The sequence below is a fragment of the Monodelphis domestica genome, chromosome 1 (genome assembly GCF_027887165.1).
Source record: "Monodelphis domestica isolate mMonDom1 chromosome 1, mMonDom1.pri, whole genome shotgun sequence".
NCBI classification, from domain to species: domain Eukaryota; kingdom Metazoa; phylum Chordata; class Mammalia; order Didelphimorphia; family Didelphidae; genus Monodelphis; species Monodelphis domestica.
Genome location: NC_077227.1, coordinates 517,004,899 through 517,029,691, shown reverse-complemented (window position 1 = coordinate 517,029,691; position 24,793 = coordinate 517,004,899). Strand labels below are relative to the sequence as shown.

The 24,793-nt window shown below is 37.0% G+C and overlaps 1 pseudogene; it reads right to left on the bottom strand.

Moving 5' to 3' along the window:
* Positions 1 to 1,622: 1,622 nt before the first annotated feature.
* On the bottom strand, positions 1,623 to 14,538 carry LOC130457272 (heterogeneous nuclear ribonucleoprotein A3-like; annotated as a pseudogene).
* Between the last annotated feature and the right edge of the window lie 10,255 nt (positions 14,539 to 24,793).

Here is a 24,793-nt window from a genome sequence, read left to right as displayed (position 1 = left end):
TTAGAAGCTGGTACATTGAAAAAAACAAATAAAATAGACAAAGTACTCTTCAATCTAATTAAAAAAAGAAAAGAAGAAAATCAAATCAATAGTATCAAAGATGAAAAGAGAGACCTCACTTCTAATGAAGAGGAAATTAAGGCAATCATTAAAAACTCTTTTGCCCAATAATATGGCAATAAATATGGCAATCTAGGTGATATGGATGAATATTTACAAAAATATAAATTGCCTAGATTCACAGAAGAAGAAATAGAGTACTTAAATAATCCCATATCAGAAAAAGAAATTGAAGAAGCCATCAGAGAACTCCCTAAGAGAAAAGCCCAGGACCAGATGGATTCACAAATGAATTCTATCAAACATTCAAAGAACAACCAATTCCAATATTGTATAAACTATTTGACATAATAAGAAAAAAGGAGTTCTACCAAATTCCTTTTATGACACAAATATGGTACTGATTCCAAAGCCAGGCAGATCGAAAACAGAGAAAGAAAACTATATACCAATCTCCCTAATGAACACAAATGTAAAATTCTTAAATAGAATTTTAGGAAAAAGACTCCAGCAAGTGATCATGAGAGTTTTTCATTATGATCAGGTGGGATTTATACAAGGAATGAAAGGATGGTTCAACTTTAGGAAAACCATTCACATAATTGACCATATCAACAAGCAAACCAACAAAAATCACATGATTATCTCAATAGATGCAGAAAAAGCATTTGACAAAATACAACACTCATTCCTATTGAAAACACTAGAAAGTATAGGAATAGAAAGGCCTTTCCTAAAAATAATAAAGTATATATATATATATATATATATATATATATATATATATATATAAATAAAATCATCAGCAAGCATCATCTACAATGGGGATAAATTAGAAGCATTCCCAATAAGATCAGGAGTGAAACTCCTGATGCCCATGAAAGGATGCCCATTATCACCTCTATTATTTAACATTGTACTAGAAACACTAGCAGTAGCAATTAGAGAAGAAAAAGAAATTGAAGGTTTTAAAATAGGCAATGAGGAGACCAAGCTATCATTCTTTGCAGATTAGTATGATGGTCTACTTAAATAATCCTAGAGAATCAACTGAAAAGCTAGTGGAAATAATCAACAACTTTATTTTATTTTATTTTGGATTTTTTTCTTTTTAATAAACACAGCTAGAACTTGGCAGAGCTAACACATTAAATCATAGAGAATTACAATAAAACTATATATGCACAACCCAAAATTTCCCAAAAGGAAATTTTCATTTGAAAGCTAATGTTTAATGCTATCAATTCACAAATATACTAATTTAAATACCCAATCCCAGGAGTTATTTAAAACACACATTGCAAACATACAAATGATCTATTCTTTCCACTTGCCAACTCCCATTCATGTCAATGGGTATTATGTTTTGGTTTGGAGAGAATAGATTCTCCTTAGACTGAAAGTTAGCAGGTGTTTCTTTACAGTTAACTTTAGCAAAATTCATACTAAATAGTAATTAACAATGATCTTCTCTACTAGTCTACTAACAAGGAAACACCTTCAAAATCACATTTTATTAAAGTTTCTGTACTAAAATGTAGAAAAACTTAAATACACAAATATTGAAAAGGTAAAAATTCCTCAATTTTTTTATTCCTGGTACCACTACCACAATTTACAGGGCAATATACCTGATGTAATGAAAAGAAAAAAAGACAAAGCTACAACAGATAAAAGACCTCAGGAATGTACATCTAATTGACACTACATTGCATTCATCAATAGCTGCACTTTTTGCAAACTGTGGCTATGAAATTCCTGAACAAGAAGGGTTTCCTATTTAAGCTGCAGTAACTTTTCTGACTATGGATCATCGTTCCTTCTGTGGAAGATTTTTACAGTTCCTCTGATACATTTGGGATGACTGTCTCAAAGTAACCTTAAGTTTTCCTGAAAACTCCTTGCTCTCTCTCCTGCTAAGAACTGTAGCCCTTTTCTGATGAGTTTTTAGAACCTTCTGCTACCATAGCCACCACTTCCAACACCAGATCCATAACCACCACCATAAGGACTGCCTGAGATCCTTCCACCAAAACTGCCTCCTTTCATGGTTCCATAATTTAATTGCTGCTGCTCATTATAATTTCCAAAATCATTATACTTCCCATTGCCATCATAGTTACCACCACCAAAATTTCCTCCTTCATTGTAACAATCATATCCTCCACCACCACCACCATATCTACCACCTTGGTTTCCATATCTAGGTTCACCACCACTACCATAACTCCTTCTATGGACCATAGTTGCCACCATCGCCACCAAATTCATTATATCCACCATCTCCACCTCCATAACTACCTCTGCTGCTGCCACCACCACCACCACCACCACCTCACAGTTATGTCCATTAATAGTATGATATTTCTGAACAATTTTGTCAACTGCATCATGATCAACAAAAGTTACAAATGCAAATCCTCTGTCGATCTTCCATAATTTCTGTAGCTTTGATCTTGCCATTCTTTTCAAAGCAGTCTCCTAAATTATATTTTGTATCTTCTTTAATACCACTAACAAAAATTTTCTTCATGGTTAGATGTGCACCAGGTTTTACAGAATCCTCTCTAGAAACGTCTTTCTTTGGTTCTAATAGACATCCATCAACCTTATGTGGCCGACTACACATAGCTGCATGTACCTCTTCTACACAAGAATAAGTCACAAAGCCAAAGCCTCTGGAATATTTTGTTTGGGGATAACTCATCTGTGAGAGTGCCCTATTTTTCCAAGTGTTCTCTTAAACTATCATCCAAAGTTCCAAAGCTCAAGCCACCAATAAACAGTTTTCACAACTGCTCTGGTACCTTTGGATCATGACACCCCACCCTGCAGCGGCAACAGAGGCTGGAGTCAGACTGGGGACCAATCAACAACTGCAAAGTTGCAGGATACAAAATAAACCCACATAAATCATCATCATTTCTATATATTTCCAACACATCTCAGCAGCAAGAGTTAGAAAAAGAAATTCCATTTAAAATCACCACAGACAATATAAAATACTTAGGAATCTATCTGACAAGACAAACACAGGAATTGTATGAACACAACTACAAAACACTTTCCACACAATTAAAACTAGATATAAACAATTGGAAAAACATTAATTGCTCATGGGTAGGATGAGATAACATAATAAAAACGACAATCCTGTCCAAATTAATTTACTTATTCAGTGCCATACCCATTGAACTACCAAGAAATTGATTTACTGAATTAGAAAAAACAATAACTAAGTTCATTTGGAAGAACAAAAGATCAAGAATATCAAGGGAAATAATGAAAAAATGTGAAAGAGGTGGGCCTCGCAGTACCATATCTTAAACTGTACTATAAAGCAGTGGGCATCAAAACAATTTGGTACTGGTTAAGAGGGAGAAGGGAAGATCAGTGGAATAGACTTGAGATTAATAACCTGAGCAAGACAGTGTATGATAAATCCAAAGAGCCCAGCTTTGGGGACAAAAATCCACTATTTGACAAAAACTGCTGGGAAAATTGGAAAACAGTATATAGGAGAGATTAGGTTTAGATCAACATCTCACACCCTACACTAAGATAAATTTAGAATGGGTGAATTACTTGAACATAAAGAAGGAAACTATAAGTAAATTAGGTGAACATAGAATAGTTTACCTGTCTGATCTATGGGAAAGGAAAGATTTTTAAGATTAAGCAAGAGTTAGAAAATATCACAAAATGTAAAATAAATAATTTTGATTACATTAAATTAAAAAGGTTTTATACAAACAAAATTAGAAGGGAATTAACAAATTGGGGGGGAAATCATAAGAAAAACCTCTGACAAAGGTCTAATTACTCAAATTTATAAGGAGCCAAATCAATTATACAAAAAAGAAAGCCATTCCCCAATTGATAAATGGGCAAGGGACATTAATAGGCAATTTTTAGATAAAGAAATCAAAATTATCAATAAGCACATGAAAAACTGTTCTCAATCTCTTATAATTAGAGAAATGCAAATCAAAACAACTCTGAGGTTCCACCTCACACCTAGCACATTGGCTAACATGACAGCAAAGGAAAGTAATAAATGTTGAAGGGGATGTGGCAAAATTGGGACATTAATGCATTGCTGGTGGGGTTGTGAATTGATCTAACCATTCTGGAAGGCAATTCGGAACTATGCCCAAAGGGATTTAAAAGATTGTCTGCCCTTTGATCCAGCCATACCACTGCTGGGTTTATACCCCAAAGAGATCATAAGGAAAAAAACTTTTACAAAAATATTCATAGCTGGGCTCTTTGTGGTAGCAAAAAATTGGAAAATGAGGGGATGCCCTTCAACTGGGGAATGGTATCTGTTGGTGATGGAATACTATTGTGACCAAAGGAATAATGAACTAGAGGAATTCTATGTGAACTGGAACGACCTCCAGGAATTGATGCAGAGTGAAAGGAGCAGAACCAGGAGAACCTTATATACAGAGACTGATACACTGTGGAACAATCGAATGTTATGGACTTCTCTATTAGCAGCAATGCAATGATCCAGGACAATGCTGAGGGATTTATGAGAAAGAACGCTATTCACATCCAGAGAAAGAATTGTAGGAGTAGAAACACAGAAGAAAAACAACTGCTTGATCACATGGTTCAATGGGGATATGATTGGGGATCTAGACTCTAAACGATCACCCTACTGCAAATGTTAATAATACAGAAATAGGTCTGGATCAATGACATACATAAAACCCAGTGGAATTGCTCATTGGCTGGGGGTGGTGCAGGGTGTGATGGGGGGGTGGGGGAAAGGGTGTGGGAGGAGGGTAGGGAAAGAACATGATCCATGTAACCATGGAAAAATATTCTAAAGCAATTAATTAAATATAAAATTTCAATTTAAAAAATGATGAACAGGAAAACTACATTATATTTAAAGGTGCCATAAACAAGGAAACAATGTCATTATTAAATATATGCATTAAATGGTAGAACATTGAACTTTTAATTTTTTTTAATAACTCTTACCTTCCATCTTAGAATCAATACTATGTATTGGCTCCAAGGCAGAAGAGTGGTAAGGGCTAGGTAATGGGGGTTAAGTGACTTGCCCAGGGTCACACAGGTGGGAAGTGTCTGAGTCAAGATTCAAACCCAAGATCTCCCATCTTTAAGCCTGCCTCTCATCCACTGAACTGCCTAGCTATCTAAATTTTTTAAAGAATTTGAAAATAAGTCATTGATAATAACACTGTAATCATAGGAGACTTGAATATTTCTTTTTCTGAGCTGGATAAATTCAACAATTGCTCTCATATTGGAAAATAAGTTTTGAAGGACTTATGAATCCATAAGTTTTTAATACATTTTAATCAAATTATTTCTATAGATAAGGATCCTAAAAACCTTCTCAAAATCATATTCTAGGCTATAAACAAATCACATATAAATGATAAAAGCCAGAAATGGTAGCAAATATTTTACAAGCCATAACTCAATAAAAAGAATGGTAATCAATAAAGCTAACTTGATTTAAAAAAATAAAATTGCCAAAGAAAAAAAATATAAAAAAGATAAATTCACAGCAAGTAGTGAAAGAATAAAGGTAATTATTACAAACTATTATACACAATTATGTGCCAATTAAAATAGAATTTAAAAGAAATGAATAATTATCTAATATACTATAAACTAAAAAAAGAAAAAAGGAAAATTATATATCTTAATCTAATCTCATAAAGAGGAATCCAGCAAGCTAATGTAGATGAGGGTCAGTTGGACCTACAATTGAATTGTTTTTTTTTTTAAACAATATTTTATTTGATCATTTCCAAACATTATTCATTAGAGACAAATATCGTTTTCTTTTCCTCCCCCCCCCCCCACCTCTCCCATAGCCGATGCGTGATTCCACTGGGTATCACATGTGTTCTTGATTCAAACCCATTTCCATGTTGTTGGTCTTTGCGTTAGAGTGTTCATTTAGAGTCTCTCCTCAAACATGTCCCCTCAACCCCTGTAGTCAAGCAGTTGCTTTTCCTCGGTGTTTTTACTCCCACAGTTTGTCCTCTGCTTGTGGATAGTGCTTTTCTCCTAGATCCCTGCAGATTGTTCAGGGACATTGCATTGCCACTAATGGAGAAGTCGGTTACATTCGATTGTACCACAGTGTATCAGTCTCTGTGTACAATGTTTTCCTGGTTCTGCTCCTCTCACTCTGCATCACTTCCTGGAGGTTGTTCCAGTCTCCATGGAATTCCTCCACTTTATTATTCCTTTTAGCACAATAGTATTCCATCACCAACATATACCACAATTTGTTCAGCCATTCTCCAATTGAAAGGCATCCCCTCATTTTCCAATTTTTGGCCACCACAAAGAGCGCAGCTATGAATATTCTTGTACAAGTCTTTTTCCTTATTATCTCTTTGGGGGTACAAACTATGTGCTATGGCTGGATCAAAGGGCAGACAGTCTTTTATCACCCTTTGGGCATAGTCTACAATTGAATTCTATGAAATATTGATGCTAAAAAAAATTGTTCTTCATAATAAAGAAGGCTGTTACCTCAAACAGGAAACCAAACTGGTAATAAAAAGCTTTTCAATGTAATTTTAACAAAAATTACTACAACATGTCCAAAAAAACATTACTTATGACCAAGTTTAATTTATAACTGTAATGTAAAAACAGTTCAGCATTGGAGGAAGCATTATTTATAATCATATAAATAATAAAAACAATAGAAAACATCAGGATTACATCAATAAATTCAGGGGAAATCTTTAGCAAAATACAGTCCACATTTATGTTAAAAACCCTAGAAAAGTTAGGTGAGAACAGGTCCATCTTTAATCAAAAAGACCTAAAAAAAAGACCTAAAACTTAGGTAATGTTATTTGTAATAAAGAAACAATGGAAACTTTTCCAATAAATATAAGGATGTGATATAGATACTGCCTCTTCACACTATTATTTTACATAGTACTAGAAACACTTGCTTTAGTGCTGTGGGGTGGGCCAGCCTCCCACAGGGGATGGGGTCTTGGAGGTGGGATGGTGTCGGCGAAATGATGGATGGGACGCAGCTTTCGCATTCAACCCACAGCACAGGTTTCACAGGATAAACTGCTCTGCCTTGGCTGAGGCCTGGCTTTATTTTATACCCTCATGATCACACATCAACTTGGCACACAGTTTCATTCCCAACATACATGTTTCCATGGAACCTAATAACAGACAGGAAGCCTAGGGAGATAGTCAACAAAACACTGTTGCTAAGGGCAGGATCAGTGGGTAGAATCAACATGACCCAGATATAGGTTAGGGAATTCAGAGCACAGATTTGCTAGAAGTTTTTATGCCTAAAAAAGAGGGTCCTATCTAAGTGGGTTTATAAGAATCCTTAGGTTTAATTTTGTAAGTGGGCTCTCCTGGCAATATCCTGGGGGGACAGAGTGGGACATCTGTATTAGCCCTGCAAGCATGTTGCTCTCATGTATTTTTGGGGGGCTATGTAAGAATAATAATCATAGCAATTCCAATAATAAGGGAGTGTTAATAAAGAAAGTCACTTTGAGGGATTTCAATAGGTGTTTCCATCCTTCCTGGAGGCTGCTTTGCAGTCCCCGGTTTCCATGTGGACCATGTCAAACAGCGTGATCTTTGATAACTCCCGGCACTTTAGCAATAGGCAATAGAAATAAACTGAGGGTGTACATATTAAGAAGAAAAAGAAGTATTCTTCTTTGCAAAGTATACAATGGTATACTTGGAAAATATAGAGATCCATCAATCAGCAAATCAGCAAACATTAAGCATCACTATGTGGTAATGTGTTAAATTCATGTTATTATCAATATAAAGCATCATATATAAAGTGCTGCATAACAAAACTTATTCTATTTAATCTAGTCTAGAACCTTCATTTTAAACAAGAGAAAATTGGGGCCAGGGAAACTAAGTGTCTTACTCAAACCACACTAGTGATTGAGCCAGAATTTAATCAATGTTCATCCCATTGAACCATATTGAAGAAAAAATATTGATGCTCCATTCTGCACTTTAGGCATAAGATTAATACTATTGGATTTTCAAAGCATTTCTGGTTTAGAAATATGTCCAAATTGACATAGTTTCCCTCAATTTTCCAGGCATGTTCTCCTAACCCCAAGACAATTTAAGATAATAGAAAAATCTTTAGCAAGGAAAGCCATCAAAATACAATTTGGGCTTAACATTGCAGAGCAATAATTACTATTTAATTCTCTCCTTAACTATTCCCCTCAGGAAGCCTCATTGGGTCTCATCTTTGTGACCAGTATTCAAATCTTTTTTGAAAAGTAAAAGGGGGAACTTCCTCCACAGGTCAATCTCAGATACTTTTGTAATTGGGGCTATCTAAAAGGCACAGTGGATAGAGTACCAGAACTAGAGTCAGAAAGACTCTTCTCTTCCTGAGTTCAAATGTGGCCTCAGATATTTACTAGCTGTGTGACTCTAGGCAAGTCATTTAACCCAATTTGCCTCAGTTTCTTCATCTGTAAAATGAGTTAGGGAATGAAATGGCAAACTACTCCAGTATCTTTGCCAAGAAAACCCCAAATGGGATAATGAAGAGTCCAGTACAACTGAAAACAACTGAACCACAATAACAACAAAAGAAATGAGTAAAACCAAATAGGTAAAATTTTCTCTAGCATTTCTTTAGCAATTGAGTTTAAGAACCTTGTCCAGGGTCACATAGCTAGAAGGTGTCTGAGGCTAGATTTTAACCCAGGAAACCCAGTCTCCAGACCTGGCTCTCTTTTCACGGAACCACTTAGCAGTCCCATATCATACATTTCTGAACAGATCCCTTCACTGCTGCCTGCATATCAAGTCACCCCCTTATAACAAAGAATTTTTCAAAGAAAGGGAAAAAACCCAATTAATCAAAAAACAACTACTGTATCAAATGAGTTTGACAACATATGCAATATTCTGCCCATAATAAATTCTCACTTCTGCAATCAGGGGATAAGGTGTATTTGTTAGATTCTTTTCCAGGCTAAGCTTAATAATCATTTTAATTACACAGTGTTTGGCTTCATTTTTTATTGTTCTTTCCATTTCAGTTGTGTACATTGTTTTCTTGGTTCTCTTTACTTCATACTGTATCACTCCAAAAATCTTCCCATATATTATTGAATTCTTAATATTCATTGTTTCTAACAACCTAACAGAATCCCATTACATTTATATAACACAATTTGTTTGGCCATTCTTCAATATTTTGAAAGGAATCTGGATAAAAGCAAGGGGGGCAGGTGTTTACTATAGCAAGAAAAGTTTCCTAACCATCCAACCACACATGTGTGACAAATTCCTTAGCTACCTACTCTAGACAGCTAGGTGATGTTGGAGATAAAGTCAGAAAGACCTGAGCCCCAATTGCCTAGCCCTTACCACTCTTCTGCCTTGGAACCAATACACAGTATTGATTGGGAGGTAAGAGTTTAAAAAAGAAAGAAAAGTTGGTTTTTTTGTTTTGTTTTGTTTTTATCTTGGGACCAATTATATCATCTTTATTCCATATATGGTAAAAAGCCAAGGTCATTCTATAGCTTCAAACTAAGATATCACAAATTTCTAATCTTAGGACTATCTGGACACAGGATGCTGAAGACAACACACAACTTCCCTTGGCATTGCCAAGGCATTTTCAGAGGATTTTCTTTGTTATATGATTACTGATTCTCATACTCAAATTGTTACATCAACAATAGGACTTTTACTTACTTCTAAATCTATGGTAACAATTTATCATTATAATACTGGGCATCTAATCTGATTACATACAGAGAATATACAGTTATACAGAGGCATAAAACTGTGAATATTAACTGGTTAGAGTTGCTTAATTTGACCCACCTCCAGAGACCCAGGTCAAAGAATGAACCGATACAATCTAAATGCATAAAGAGTGGTTTTCTAGGAGGAGCAATTCCAGAGGGGGCAGGCATTCCCCTATTGAGACATAAAGACTTCAAAGGAAATTGAGAAACAGTTTACACAAATGTTAACTGTATCAAAGCAACATGGTACAACATGACAAATGTAGAGGTGATGGCCACTTTAAAAACTGTAGCAGATGAAGATGGAACAAGAGTTTCTGAGGATAAAGGTAATGTCAATAATGGTGGCTGTTCGCCTAAGTCCTCTGCTAGAGGTTGTTGAAGGACATTCGTCAGGGCCCCAGGATTTTAGCAAAGATTTGCTAGTAAGATCAATGAGGCCACAGTCTGTAAATGAGAATGGCTTTGAAGGTTCTTGGTAATTCTGATATACTGTTATCAAATACTAAAAAAATAAGACTTAAAATAGGAATAGCCTAGATAGGAATAGCCTGAAAAATCCTGAATAGCTGGGAGGATAATTAGAGGTTAGGTCATAACTTGGGTCTAATAAAATGGGGACATCATTTGGATATTCATACTCATGGAACTTATTGTCTACAGATTTGTAAATTATCATGATAGGGGATAATGAATCATTCCAAGTTTCTTAGGAAAAGCAGGACTGATTAATGAGGGCACAAGCCCTGCTTTGTGCAGCAGTAAAGAAGGCAAGAAAATGGTATTACAGTTTTGACATAAGAACAATGGATCCAAGAGTTTTTTCCTTCAGACTTAAATAAGGTAGGAATTGTTCACAGTATTGGAACTAATCTTTTCCAATATGGCTGTGTACCTCCAGTTCAATGAAACTGTTTTGTGTAGACTTCATAGAGTTTGAAAATCCAGTCAGAAAAAAAAAAATCAAGAGATCCAAACTGTGCATTAATGCCTGTTTTGTTTAGCTCTTTTAGTTGTCTCTACATGGATCTGATATAAGAAGAAATAGGATGGGACAGCTAGGTGGCTAAGTAAATTGAGAGCGAGGTCCAGAGATGGAAGGTCCTGGGTTCAAATCTGGATTCAGACACTTCTTAGCTTTGTAACCCTGTGTGAGTTACTTTATCTCCATTGCCTGGACCTCACCAATTTTCTGCCTTGGAACCAATGCACAGTAAGGGTTTAAAAAAGAAAAAAGAAAAAGGGAGGTTTCCTCTCAGTAGTGAGGTATACACTAAGAAAATGGCTTAGCACAGAAAGAAGGATGACCAAACAATATTTCATAAGGTGAGACATATAATTCCCCCTTCATCTCAACTGCAAGTAGAAGAGAGCTAAAAACATAATAAAAGTTCATTTGCGGTGGATTTTAGCCTAAAGTGTCCCTTTCATGGTTGTAAGTCCCCTGTTTATCCTCTCAACTTGTAAACAGAACTTGGTATACAGATATAGTGAAATAGAAAGCAAAGGTAATCTGATCATCTTCATTAATTAATATCAAATCTCTTTGCATTTGTGTAGCCTATCTCTAATGTCAACAAATTTATCATTATGGAAACCGTTCATGATGTTTAACAGTTTAAAACCCTTTAAATGTTGTAGTTATAAATTTTATATTTCAATTAATTTTTCCTATTTACCATCTTATCTAAACTTGTTTAAACTTTCAGACATAGAGACTTGAGTTTTTATCCATCAGATTCTCCCATTCAAACCACATGAAAAATTATGTCACCATTATAACATTTCAATTCAACCCTTTCCTGTGGTAGGATCAAAATATACTTTCCCTTATAATTTTGTTCATTTATCGAGTATAAGAAGGAATTTTAATTAAGCAGCTCCTCATTTATATTAATTTGAGTGTCTTTAGTTTGATATTTATAACTGTGTAAGAATAAAGTTGTAGACAAGAGTCTTTGTATGTAACTAGATTAAGAATATAGACCAAGGATAACATCTGAGTTGTAATTTATAGTGCGTGTATTATAGTAATTTTAAGTGTGTGTGTGTTATAGTAATCATAAGTTACTATATTCATCCTGTTCCTGTGTGTGAATCCATTTTATAATGTATTTTATACCAAACCAATTTATATAAGAAGTTGTAGAAACCAGAAGGTCATCTAAAGGTCATGAAGTAGCTGCACTCTTTGCGGTGGCAAAAAATTGGAAAATGAGGATTGGGGAATTGCTGAATTGGGGAATGGCTGAACAAATTGTGGTTTATGTTGGTGGTGGAATACTATTGTGCTCAAAGGAACAATAAAGTGGAGGAATTCCATGTGAACTGGAATGACCTCCAGGAATTGATGCAGAACGAAAGGAGCAGAACCAGAAGAACATTGTACACAAAGACTGATACACTGTGGTATAATCGAATGTAATGGACTTCTCCATTAGTGGCAATGCAGTGATCATGAACAACTTGGAGGAATCCATGAGAAAAAACATCCACATTTAGAGGAAAAACTGTGAGAGCAGAAACACAGAAGAAAAACAACTGCTTGATTACATGGGTCGAGGGGATATGATTGGGGATGTACACTCTAAATGAACATCCTAATGCAAACACCAACAACATGGAAATGGGTTCTGATCAAAGACACATGTAATACCCAATGAAATTGTGTGATGGCTGCAGGAAGGGTGGGGGGGGGGGAAGGGAAATAATGTGATTCTTGTAACCAAGGAATAATGTTCTAAATTGACTAAATAAATTAATTAAAAAAAATAAAAGTCATGAATACCAGGAGGGCCCAAAATGGTCTCTTGAAGACCTTTTGCAGGGGGCAGGGTGAGATGGTTGGGGACAGATCTGAAACTATAAAATTGTGTGTGTTTTGCAATTCAGAAACTCAGATTCAGCTGAGTAATCTGCAGACCTTCTATGATTTCTCTATCACAATAAAGCCAGATTTTTGCCCGTTAGCATATTCCAGCATCTTAATTTTACATGGGATAAAGGGTTTTTAAATAAGAGTACTTTTAACAGAGTCTTCAAGATCATAGTAATATCTTTACCCCTGTGAAGTCTGATAAAAAAAAAAACATATCTTTAGGCAACTTCCCAATTCTGAATTATGATTTCCATATCCAGAACTTGAAAATTTTCTAAGCTTCAAATTCTAGACATTAAGAGCACAATTCAGAATTAAGATTTGTTACTTCCAAAAGTAATCCAAATATACCAACCAGTTTATAATTATCAACCTTTAACATATATACTGATTATTTTGAAATAGGAATAATTTAGAAATGGCCAATGGACAAATTATCATATGCTTATTTTACAATTATTTTAATATCTGTCTTTTATCTCAGTCCCATTTCAATATGGCCAACATGATGATAGGGTAAAGAAAGTGAAGGACACGCAAGTGAAAATGCTGGAATACTGCTATCGATAAAGCCTGGTATATCTCTATTATAATTCTTAAGTGTAGTCTCTAGAGATTCTATTGTTTGACTACATCCAATTTTTAACTAATTAGCTAGCTTACTTAAAAACAATATTTTCAGAAAAGTCTTTAAATCAAATCACTGAAGAGACAGACATTCACAGACATGAAGGCAGAGCAATTTGAACAATTCTAACCCTAAACATACACCTACAGACTAGTCAAGAAGGGATTTATAAATTTGCCTATGCCTGCACAAATTATTAGCCCTCTATAACACACACACAGACACACATTCAATAAATAAATCTAGGAACTTTTGTCACAAGCTTATGGAATAAAAAGAAATATCCCTATTCACATAGACTGGTCATAGACTGACCTTGAAATGGTTACAGATTGACTCTTGAAATAGTCACAAATTGACTTTTTGAAATGGACACAAACAATCCTTGAAATGTTCACAAATGACCCTTGAAATCCTAACTAAAAGATGATACTTTAGAGTTTTTAATGTTAGCTCAGAAACAGCAACGAGGAGAACTTGACTGGGTTGGAGTTCCAGAACAAAGTTGCTCCAGGCCCCCGATTATCCCTAGGAGATTCATTTTTTGTTTGTTTTGTTTTGTTTTTAAACCCCTTATCTTCTGTCTTGGAATCAATACTGTGTATTGGTTCCAAGGCAGAACAGTGGTAAGGGCTAGGCAATGGGGGTTAAGTGACTTACTCAGGGTCACACAGCTGGGAAGTGTCTGAGGCCAGATTTGAACCCTAGGAGATTCATTTGGAGGGGCACAAGTGCTAGGAGTTTGAACTTCAGGTCCATGTAGGTCATCAATTGTTGGAACTAAATACTGGGGCAGCAATTTCTGAGCTTGAACTGACATTTTATCGTAAAAACTGTAAATTACAAAATATTAGAGTCTAACTCCACCACCACCCCTCAGCCAAAGGTGCTGATTTGAATCACCCAAGCTTTTATAGTCTTACTCAAACTTCCCCAGAAAAGGTGGAGTCAGCTGAATGATTCTTCCAAGGACTTGAAGGTGGGTGGAAACCATAGTTTTCATCTTCTAAAAGCTTTCCTTCTTCAAGAAAGTACAGTTTTTCTTGTCTTGGGGCCAATTACGTCATCTCATCATCAGTTGCATATATGGTAAAAAGCCAGGGGTACTCTATAGCTTCAAAGCCAACTGAGATGTCATAAATTTCCAGTCTTTGAGCACCTGGACACATTCCAGGTTGCTGAAGGCATGCAACTTCCCTTGGCAAAGATATCTTACTAGGGAATTTCAGTGGATTTTCTTTGTTATTTTACTCACAGTATAATTATTTATTTATTTATTACTGATTCTCATACATAATTATACAATCAACAACTGGGATTTTTACTTACTATTAAATCTATGGTTATAATTCATCATTATAATAGTGGGTATCTAATAGAATTATGTTCACAGAATATTCAGCTATACTGAGCCATTATAAAATAGTGATAAACCCAGATTAAAGTCACCTAGCTTATCTTGTATATCTTTTAAAACAAAGTCTCTTTTGTCCTACCACAGAGTCCAAGTCATATCAGGGCCGAGATTATCCTTCAAATAATAATAATTCACAAAAAGTTCTACTCTAATACCTCACTCATGGTGACATGGAGAAGACTCTGGGTTCCTGAAGAATGAAAGTATAGGCAAGTTCTACCAGGCTAGAAAAGCTTGGAGTATACTCCAAAACTACATTGGTAAATATTTAACAACCAAGTTTCTTGGGAAACTATTCATGACAAGTTTAATTTGCATTATTTTCTCCATCACTTTGTTAAGTCTAGACAATTAACTGAATAATAAATCAAGCACTGATTTGCTGTATTTGCTTATTTCTGATGTGAAATACATTGAAAATTTAACAATCAGCTCTCAGGAGCTGGCTCCTAAAAATTGACTCCAGAATGCTCCTATTATAGTCCCTGAAAAAGACCAATTTTGTTTTCCAAGGACCAGTTAGACATAGAGAGGTTCTGTGACAAGGAAATCACTTTTAAAAGACTGATATATATTAATTTAAGGTGGCCAAGGAATTCAGCTATGTAATTCCTAAATGAAAACTCAAGTCAGCCGTCAACCTTTTATGGAGTTTTAATTACAAACAGGAGGAAGAAAGGAATTAGAGATAGAGAGATAGAGGTAGAGAGAAAGGGGAGAGAAGGGAATAGGGCTTAAATACCCCTTCAGTTTAGCCTGGGCCAAAAGGCCCAAGCCCTTAGATAGCTGGGGCAAAGAAAGGAGATCAGTCCCTATTACTCACGTGACCAAAATGGAGAAACAGTCTCAGAGGCCCCCACCTTCAGCTTCCTTCAGAGCAAGCTTCTCAGAGCACCCTGCAACCACTCCGACAAACTCCTAAAAAAAACCCCCACCTTGTCTTCAGACCCCCCTATCCTTAAGGAAACCATCCAAGTTCCCTCCCCTCAGTTCTCACATCTACCAATCACCTGTCCATCAATTTCCCTGTGCCAATGGAGGCTCTAGCTTAACCCAGGACTGCCCAGAGGTCTCTGGCTTTGTACATGTCTGTTGTGTAGCATCCCAAGCATATTCACATCTATGAAATATAGATGACTGTATTATTACTGTGTCTCCAAGCATGAGGCTTTACCAATAAGGTTTGTGAAGGTAACCTTGACCTGATCACGAGACCTATTGCCCAACACAAGTCCATTAACATGTTCGGAGACTTGCCCGGGAAAGTGCGGTTATGTCCTACACGCCCAAAAGGTGTTCCCTCCACTGTACCACCCAATCATGATTGTCTAAGATATGTGATGTAATTGTTACATGATTAGAGGCATCCCTCTGCCTTCTCATCAATAAAAGCAAGGCAACCCCTGGAATTTTCTCTTTTTAGGAAGATTCTTTACCTAGATAGGATTACCGTTTCTCTCTCTCTTGGAGAGACTTGGAGGAGAACTCCAAGTCCTTTCCTTCCCCGAGGCTGTGACCATCTCGGCCTGCATTCTCTATCTTAATCTCCTCAACCACCTTGTATTCCATTATCCTCATTTTCCGCCTTAAGGAAAATCATAGGGGTTGCCTGCCCTATCCAACCACTGATTTGTCGGTGTCTTTCATTTCCACCCTGGTTCTCGGTTCCTACCTCTCCTCGGGTCCCATCACAAAGGTGAGCCCCTTCCCTTGTGGGACCCTGCTGGTCAGGGAAGTCCATTAAGGAAAACCCCACATGTTGAAGGTCATATTTTCAAATAATTAAATCTTTGATCCTTTGCTACAGCCCTTCCTAAATCCTGTTAACCTGAGTAGGGTAGAGATTGGAATAATTAAATTTTGATCTATGCTGCAGCCCTTCCTCAATCCTGTTAGGACTGAGTAGGGTGGAGATTGATTCCAAGTATCTCCATTGTATCAATTCCAAAATCAATCATGACTCAAAGAAATTCCTGTTCTATGCTTAAGCATAGGTCAAAGTCCTTTCCATTGTTCAGCAAAAGGTTTCTGTCCTAAAGTAATCTTAAGAAGGGAGGAGGGGGAAACTCCCATGCCAATGGGGTTCACATTCCAATAGCCAAGACCCACTATCAATAGGAAATTTTTCAAGTATGAAATTTCCCAATGGTGAAATTTCCAACATTTATATGTCTAAGAAATTTTGAGGTTTACAATTCATCAGTATCAAGCAGACCACTTGGTAGTGGATTCTTTGGCTACCACAACCCATGAAACAGATCAATGCAAAATGGTCCTTAGTTCTCCGTGGTCTTCTACTGCTTCTGCAGTGTCTTTGACAGTATTTGTGAAAGAAAAGGCTGATTCATATGCTATGAATCACAGTTTTCTGTCTATCTATAATTTTAACTTGGCCCTTGGTACTCTACTTGTGAAATTTCTGTCCACTGGTCATCAAATGGGCATAATGTTGAGATAGCTCAGGACTCTTTTCCCAAGAACCCTAGGAATAGTACTGTATATCACACAACCCATAAGCTCTGTTTCTGTCTGTCCCTCATAACCACCATGGAGGGGAACAAACCTGCTAGAAAAGGGGTCTCCATCTATATCACTATCAATACCAACTACTTACTAACTGCTATTACTGTCTAGGTAAGCCCAAGAACCACAGGAATAGCAGCTCTTCCCAGACCATCAGCCATGCTTCAGCCCAGTCCTTTAAGTTCTTGTATAGGGGAGTCATAATTATGGAGGTAAGATCTGGCAACCATTTCTATAGGTACTTCACTCCCTGCCTATTCATTAGCCACAGTTCCTAAAAATCCAGAAAAGATCTACCAAAGACCTTGATGCTGTCAGATGACTCAACATCAAAAACAGATATGGCTTTATAAATGGAAATGACATTAAAGAATATGCACTACCATCTACTTTGCATTGCACCCTAAAGACCCCTGGGTCTTACCTTACCATCTGACTTGCAATTGAAACATATATATATATATATATATGTATATATATATATATATTGCTTCCCCCTATAAGAACATGAATGGGACAGTTAGGTGGTACAGTGGATAGAGTGCCAAGCTTGGAGTCAGAAAGACTCATATTCCTGAGTTCAAATCTGGCCTCAGACACATACTAGCTAAGTGACCTTGGATAAGTCACTTAACACTATTTGCCCATTTCCTCTTCTATAAAATGATTTAGAGAAGAAAATGGTAAACCACTCCAGTATCTTTGCCCATAAAACCCTAAGTCGGTTCACTAAGAGTCAGACAAGATTGAAATGACTATACAACAAAATTAGGATGTGAGTTCCTTGAGATCAGAGAGTGCCTTGTTGTTCCATCTATATTTCCAGGGTTTATGGTATGGTGCTTTGAAAGTAATAAACATTTAATACATGCTTTATTAATTCACATTACATTTGGCTCATGTAAAAATTGGATCATATAAACACTGACATGCTCAATATATAAACTAAACCAAGAGAAAGAAAAGTTCCAGCAAAATGAAAGAGTGGCTCATAGATACTCCTTGGAGAGACAAAGAAAGGATGATAGGATGGATGTCTGCTTAGAGCAGGGGTCCCCAAACTTTTTACACAAGGGGCCAGTTCACTGTCCCTTAGACCAATGGAGGGCCAGACTATTAAAAAAAAACAAAAAACTATGAACAAATCTGTATAGCGCTGTCTGGGATAGCAGAGGCTGCAGTGCTGCCTGTGATGGGCCTGTCACACCTTGCACAGGTCCATCACCACCACCACCACTATACTGGGCAGCAGTATACACAGTGCAGAATCCCCTCCCCCAGATTGCCACTCACCATGCTGACATCTTCCATTGTGCAGCCACATAATCCTTTGCCTGGAGCCTCCTTCTTACTCTCAGAACAAGGTGCCATGCAAAGGATTATGTCACTGGAAGCAGTACTGTATGTGAGCAATGCCACCATAGACAATACTCCAGGAGCACAGAGTGTGGAGCTCCTCTCACTGACCACCAATGAAAGAGGTGCCCCTTTCAGAAGTGCTGTGGTGGCCAGATAAATGGCCTCAGGGGGCCGCATGTGACCTGTGGGCTGTAGTTTTGGGACCCCTGGCTTAGAGTATAGGGAAATCCCCCATTATATAGTGTAGCTACCTGCAGCTACAAATTAATATTTTCATGGGTGGACATCTGAGAAGGAGAATGGAAACTGAGGGAAAATGGGTGAAGGGGGGGGGGAGACAGAGACAGAGACAGAGACAGAGAGAGAGAGACATAGAGAGAGAGACAGAGAGAGAGAGACATAGAGAGAGACAGAGAGAGAAACACAGAGAGAGAGAGAGAGAGAGAGAGAGAGAGAGAGAGAGAGAGAGAGAGAGAGAGAGACAAAGAAATAAAGACTCGGAGACAAGAAGTTAAAAAACAAGGGCTCCATCATGCTTGCTCCTCTGATGGTATTGAGAGAGAGGGTGCTGCACATGTTCCCAAACTTTTATTGAAGAATCCAGGAATGTGGAGTGGGAGGTAGTTAATGAACATGTGACATGGCATAGAATTTAACATTGGCTCAATTGATAACCATGTAATCATAGAGGAGGAGGTTAACCAAGCATGTGACTTGGTATAGAATGTGGTCTAACAAGGAGGTAGCTAGTACCCTGTGGCTGCTAACATCCTGCCCAGGAATTCTTTTGACCTTTGGACTGCAAATCTGGAAATACAATAATCAAGAAGTAACATGACCATGAGTCTGGTATATGAACATTTGGGTTACAATATCAATATCAATAATACTTTCAGGATGATACTTTCAAGATGGGATGCCACACATAAGATTATGAATTTAGAACTATAAGGGATTTCAAAGGCCATCTAATCCAACTTCTGTATTTTACAGAGGGACTTGGTGAAGTGGGTTTTAGCATATGCCCCCAAAGTAATAAGAAACAGTTTTGTGAGAAATTTGGTTATCTCTTATTGCAAAGTTTATGATAAATATTTGCAAAAAGACCACCAAATGCACTTTAAGCTCCAACATGGACATCAGAGGATGAAGAAATAGAGAAATTTTATAATGAATTGGATAAGACTCTCTAACTTAAATTAGTATATACCTTCATTCTCAATGGCTTCATTGCAAAGGATAGAATAAATGACTATGGAAAGAACTAAATCAGAAAGCATGAGTTAGGAGGAAAGAATGAGAGAGGTTAAAGATTTGTAAGCTATTCAAAATCGTCATGCTTCTATATTATGGGTACTTTCTTTAAGATGGAATTGCCAAGGAGGCTGTATAATAGAGTATAGAAGTATATTTAATCAAAATAAATAGAATTTCTATAGCACTTCAAGGTTTGTAAAACACTTTCATTATGTTATCTCATTTGATCCTTATAACTCTGTGAAACTGGTGTTACTTTTATCCCCATCTTACAGATGAGGAAACTGAAGCCAAGGATAAATGACTTGAAGGGTAAGTTAAATGACAGGTTTACCCCCTAGTGAACCTCCAAGGCAGGATTTAAAGTCTAATTTTACTGAAGTCCAGCATTCTATCTATTTGTACCATCTATTTTTTCCACATTATTATTATTTATTTAGAATATTTTTCCATGGTTACATGATTCATGTTCTCTCCCTCACCCCCCCACCCAGAATTGACAAGCAATTCCACTGGTTTATACCTGTCTTATTACTCAAAACCTATTTCCATATTTTTCATATTTGTAATAGAGCAATCTTTTTAAAACCACAATCCCAAATCATATACCCATATAATCAAGTGATAAATCATGTGTTTTCTTCAGCATTTCTATTCCTACAGTTCTTTCTCTGAATGTGGATAGCATTATTTCTCATAAGTCCCTTAGGATTGTCCTGGATCATTGCATTACTACTAGTAACAAAGTCTATCACATTTTATTATTCCACAGTGTTTAAATTTCTGTTCTCCTGGATCTGCTCATTTCACTCTGAATCAGTTCATGAAAGTCTTTCCAGGTCATAAAGAAATTAAGCAGTTCATCATTCCTTATAGCACAACAGTATTCCATCACCATCATATACCACAATTTGTTCAGCCATTCCCCAATCGATGGACACCCCTTCATTTTTCAATTTTTTGCCCACCACAAAAAGGACAGCTATAAATATTTTTGAACAAACATTTTTTTATCTCTTTGGGGTACAAACCCAACAGTGGTATGGCTGGATCAAAGGGCATGTATTCTTTTTTAAAATTTTTATTTAATTAGTTAATTTAGAATATTTTTCAATGGTTACAAGATTCATGTTCTTTCCCTCTTCTCCCCCAACCCCCTATTAAAGCTGATGCACAATTCCATTGGGTTTTACATGTGTCATTGATCAAGACCTATTTCCCTATTATTGATATTTATACCAGGGTGATCATTCAGAGTCTACATCCCCAATCATATCCCCATCGACCCATGTGATCAAGCAGTTGTTTTTCTTCTGTGTTTCTACTCCCACAGTTCTTCCTCTGAATATGGATAATGTTCTTTTTCATAAGTCCTTCAGAATTGTCCTGGATTATTGCATTGCTGCTGGTTGAGAAGTCCATTACGTTATGTTGTACCACAGTGTCTCAGTCTCTGTGTACAATGTTCTCTTGGTTCTGCTCCTTTCACTCTGTATCACTTCCTGGAGGTTGTTCCAGTCTCCATGGAATTCCTCCACTTTATTATTCCTTTGAGCACAATAGTATTCCATCACCAACAGATACCACAATGTGTTCAGCCATTCCCCAATAGAAGGGCATTCCCTCATTTTCTAATTTTTTGCACCACAATGAGCGCAGCTATGAATATTCTTGTACAAGTCTTTTTCCTTATTATCTCTTTGGGGGTAGAAACACAGCAGTGCTATGGCTGGATCAAAGGGCAGACAGTCTTTTAGCACCCTCTGGGCATAGTTCCATCCAGAATGGTTGAATCAATTCACAACTCCACCAGCAATGCATTAATGTCCCAATTTTGCTACATCCCCTCCAACATGTATTTCTTTCCTTTGCTGTCATGTTAGCCAATCTGCTAGGTGTGAGGTGGTACCTCAGAGTTGTTTTGATTTACATCTCTCTGATTATAAGAGATTTAGAACACTTTTTCATGTACTTATTAATAGTTTTGATTTCTTTATCTGAAAATTGCCTACTCATGTCCCTTGCCCATTTATCAATTGAAAGGACATGAATTCTTTTAAAGCCCTTTGGGCATAATTCCAAATTGCCTTCCAGAATGGTTGGATCAATTCACAACTCCACTCTATTGCACCATTTAAATGCCTCTTAAGAGCAAAGAACTACTTATTTGATGCCAGTTTGTTGCAGCATGAGCTTATGTTTGCTATGTGGTACAAAGTGGGGGGTGTTGTCCTACCGATTAAATTAGTGACCTCTCTATTTTACTTCTGGAATCCTCAGGTCAGAGCTGGCAGTGTTCAAACTTCCATAAGGCTGCAGCTGCCTCAGTCTGGGAGTCATACCAAGAACACTAAAGCATGCGTCAAGGAAAATGAGCTTGCAGCAGATTTCATCAGGATCCTGAGCTTGGCAGCAGCATGAGGGCTGATATCAGACACTTCAGTGGAAACTTCTGTGACTAGCAGTGGAATCTTCATACTCCAGATTTCAACTGCTGATCAGTCAGGAAGTAGCTGTTGCTATGAATTGAGGTGGTAGTGAAGAAGGAAGGAATAGCCATCCCTGACAAAAGAAGATTGTTCCCTTTTTGCTCTTTCTGACTTTGATCTTGGGAGTGTGCCACATAGCCTTCTTCTACAAATGGTCTCTGCGTCTCTAACCTTGGTCAAAATGAGGTTGACAACTCATACCTTACCGAGAGTAATTGCCACTGCTGAGGAATAGAGATTCTAGACCTTTTCTGGAGTGGCTATGGAGTTTAATGTCATTTCAATTCCATTCAGTAAATGTACTTTAAATTAAAATGGAAATATGTAACCCTTTAGGTCACGTGAAATTAAGTAGGATGTAAGCATTTTAATAGGATGGGGACTGAGCCATTTTTTAAATAAAATTATGAAATGTTATGATGATCTTTGTATTTTCATAAATGACATAAGCTAGAACCTGGGCCAAGACTGTGGGAGGCTGGGATCTACAGGAAAATCCAGGCCAAGCTGTTCCTGCTACTACAGAGACTGAGAGACAATAATTGATCTGGAAGGCCAAGAGACTCAGGAGTCCACGCAGGTAGTCCATATCTAGACACGTGTTAGAAGAACCAAAGGGCACATGGAAACTGAGCTCAAGCTCAGAACACCACCTGGTGTTTTATATAGAGATATAGTTATTCCTGCCCACCCACTTACTTTTCCACTAGTGCCCACATAAAGAGGAAAATACCTGGACCCTTATGCATATTTCATGAATGACAGTTCTGAAACAAAACTCTGCCCAGTGTTCAGAGAAACTAGACCCAGCAAAACAGTGCAAATTCAGGCAGCAGTTCCCAGTTCTAAACTTAGCAGATTGTGCTCTGTTGACAGAACACAGTCTACATTAGGTCCCTATAGGTGTTTCTCTCCCATTCTTTTTGTACAACAAATTAGGATTGTCTTTGAAAAGGATAACTAAATGCTCTCTAATAATCTTTTGAACCGCTATCTAACTTGTCTTTATTAAAGAAGTAACAGATGTTTACAAGGCCAGAAAGACTGAAATAGAAAGAGCTATACTAAAACAAAGAACATTTCTCTATCAATCTCTACCGTGGATATTCTGTGGTTTGAAAAATCCATAGACGTGAATTTGAGCAGGCTTTAAACATTACCAGCTAAAGTTTGTACATGTGATGAAGGTGGGAGGAGAGCAGCTTATTCATCCAAGAATCAAACACTGTTTGTTCTAAAGTTACAGCAATTAAAATTGTGCAACCAGGGATCCAACTTGAGATGATGTGCCATATCTTATTCTCTAACTATCCAGAAGGTCCCTCAAATATAATTAATGTAACTAATTATATTCTGTCTGTAACATTTCCTCATGCAAGTGTTTGACAAAAAGTAACCCCATGGATTAATTTGATTTATAAAAACTGTTTTATCTTTACAGCATCTTAGAGTTCTTAAGAATGCCAAGCTTGAGAATCTCTTTGAAGACTGCTTATATGTAAGGTGAGTGTTTTGTTTCTGTCCATATGGGATGAATATATATGGTTTGCTGAGAGACATGAAGAAATATCTCTGGAATCTGGCCCATTTTTCTCCAAAGAAGACTTTGATTCCTTCTTAAAAGAAAATAGGAGCAAAGATATTGGTTGCTCTGTTCTCTTTCAAGAAGGAATACAAGACTAGAATTATGACTTTTTGAATCCCTAAATAATGCTGGTCTAGGGGCATGATTTTTAGAGATGTAAACTATTTCTCTAGCCAGTCTTTTTTTTAAACCCTTGTTTCTATCTTAAAATCAATACTGTATATCTGTTTCAAGGCCAAAGAACAGTAAGTAATGGGAATTAAGTGACTTGCCCAGGGTCACACAGTTAGGAAGTTTCTGAGGCCAAATTTGGACCTAGAACTTCCCATCTGTAGGCCTGGCTTTCAATCCACTGAGCCACCTACCTACCTTCTTGGCCACTATCCCTTAAATGGTAGGATATTCCCAAACTTAAACCCACCAAGAACTAAAAAAAATTACAAATAGAGAATACTGAGTAAACTTAGTTATCTAAGCAGATAGTACACAGAAACTGGAAATACCCTATAGAGTCAAATATACCAGAAAAATACATGAGTGAAAGAGTTCTATAATGGCATCTGGGTGGCTGGGTAGACAGAGAACCAGGCCTAAAGATGGGAGGTCCAGGATTCAATTCAAGCCTCAGACAAATACTTATTAGCTGTGTGGCTGGACAAATCACTTAATCCCAACTCCTAGCCTGGTAACTCCCTTCTTCCTTAGAACCAATACTTAGAATTGTTTCTAAGAGAAAACAGGAAGAAAGGAAGGAAGGAAGGAAGGAAGGAAGGAAGGAAGGAAGGAAGGAAGGA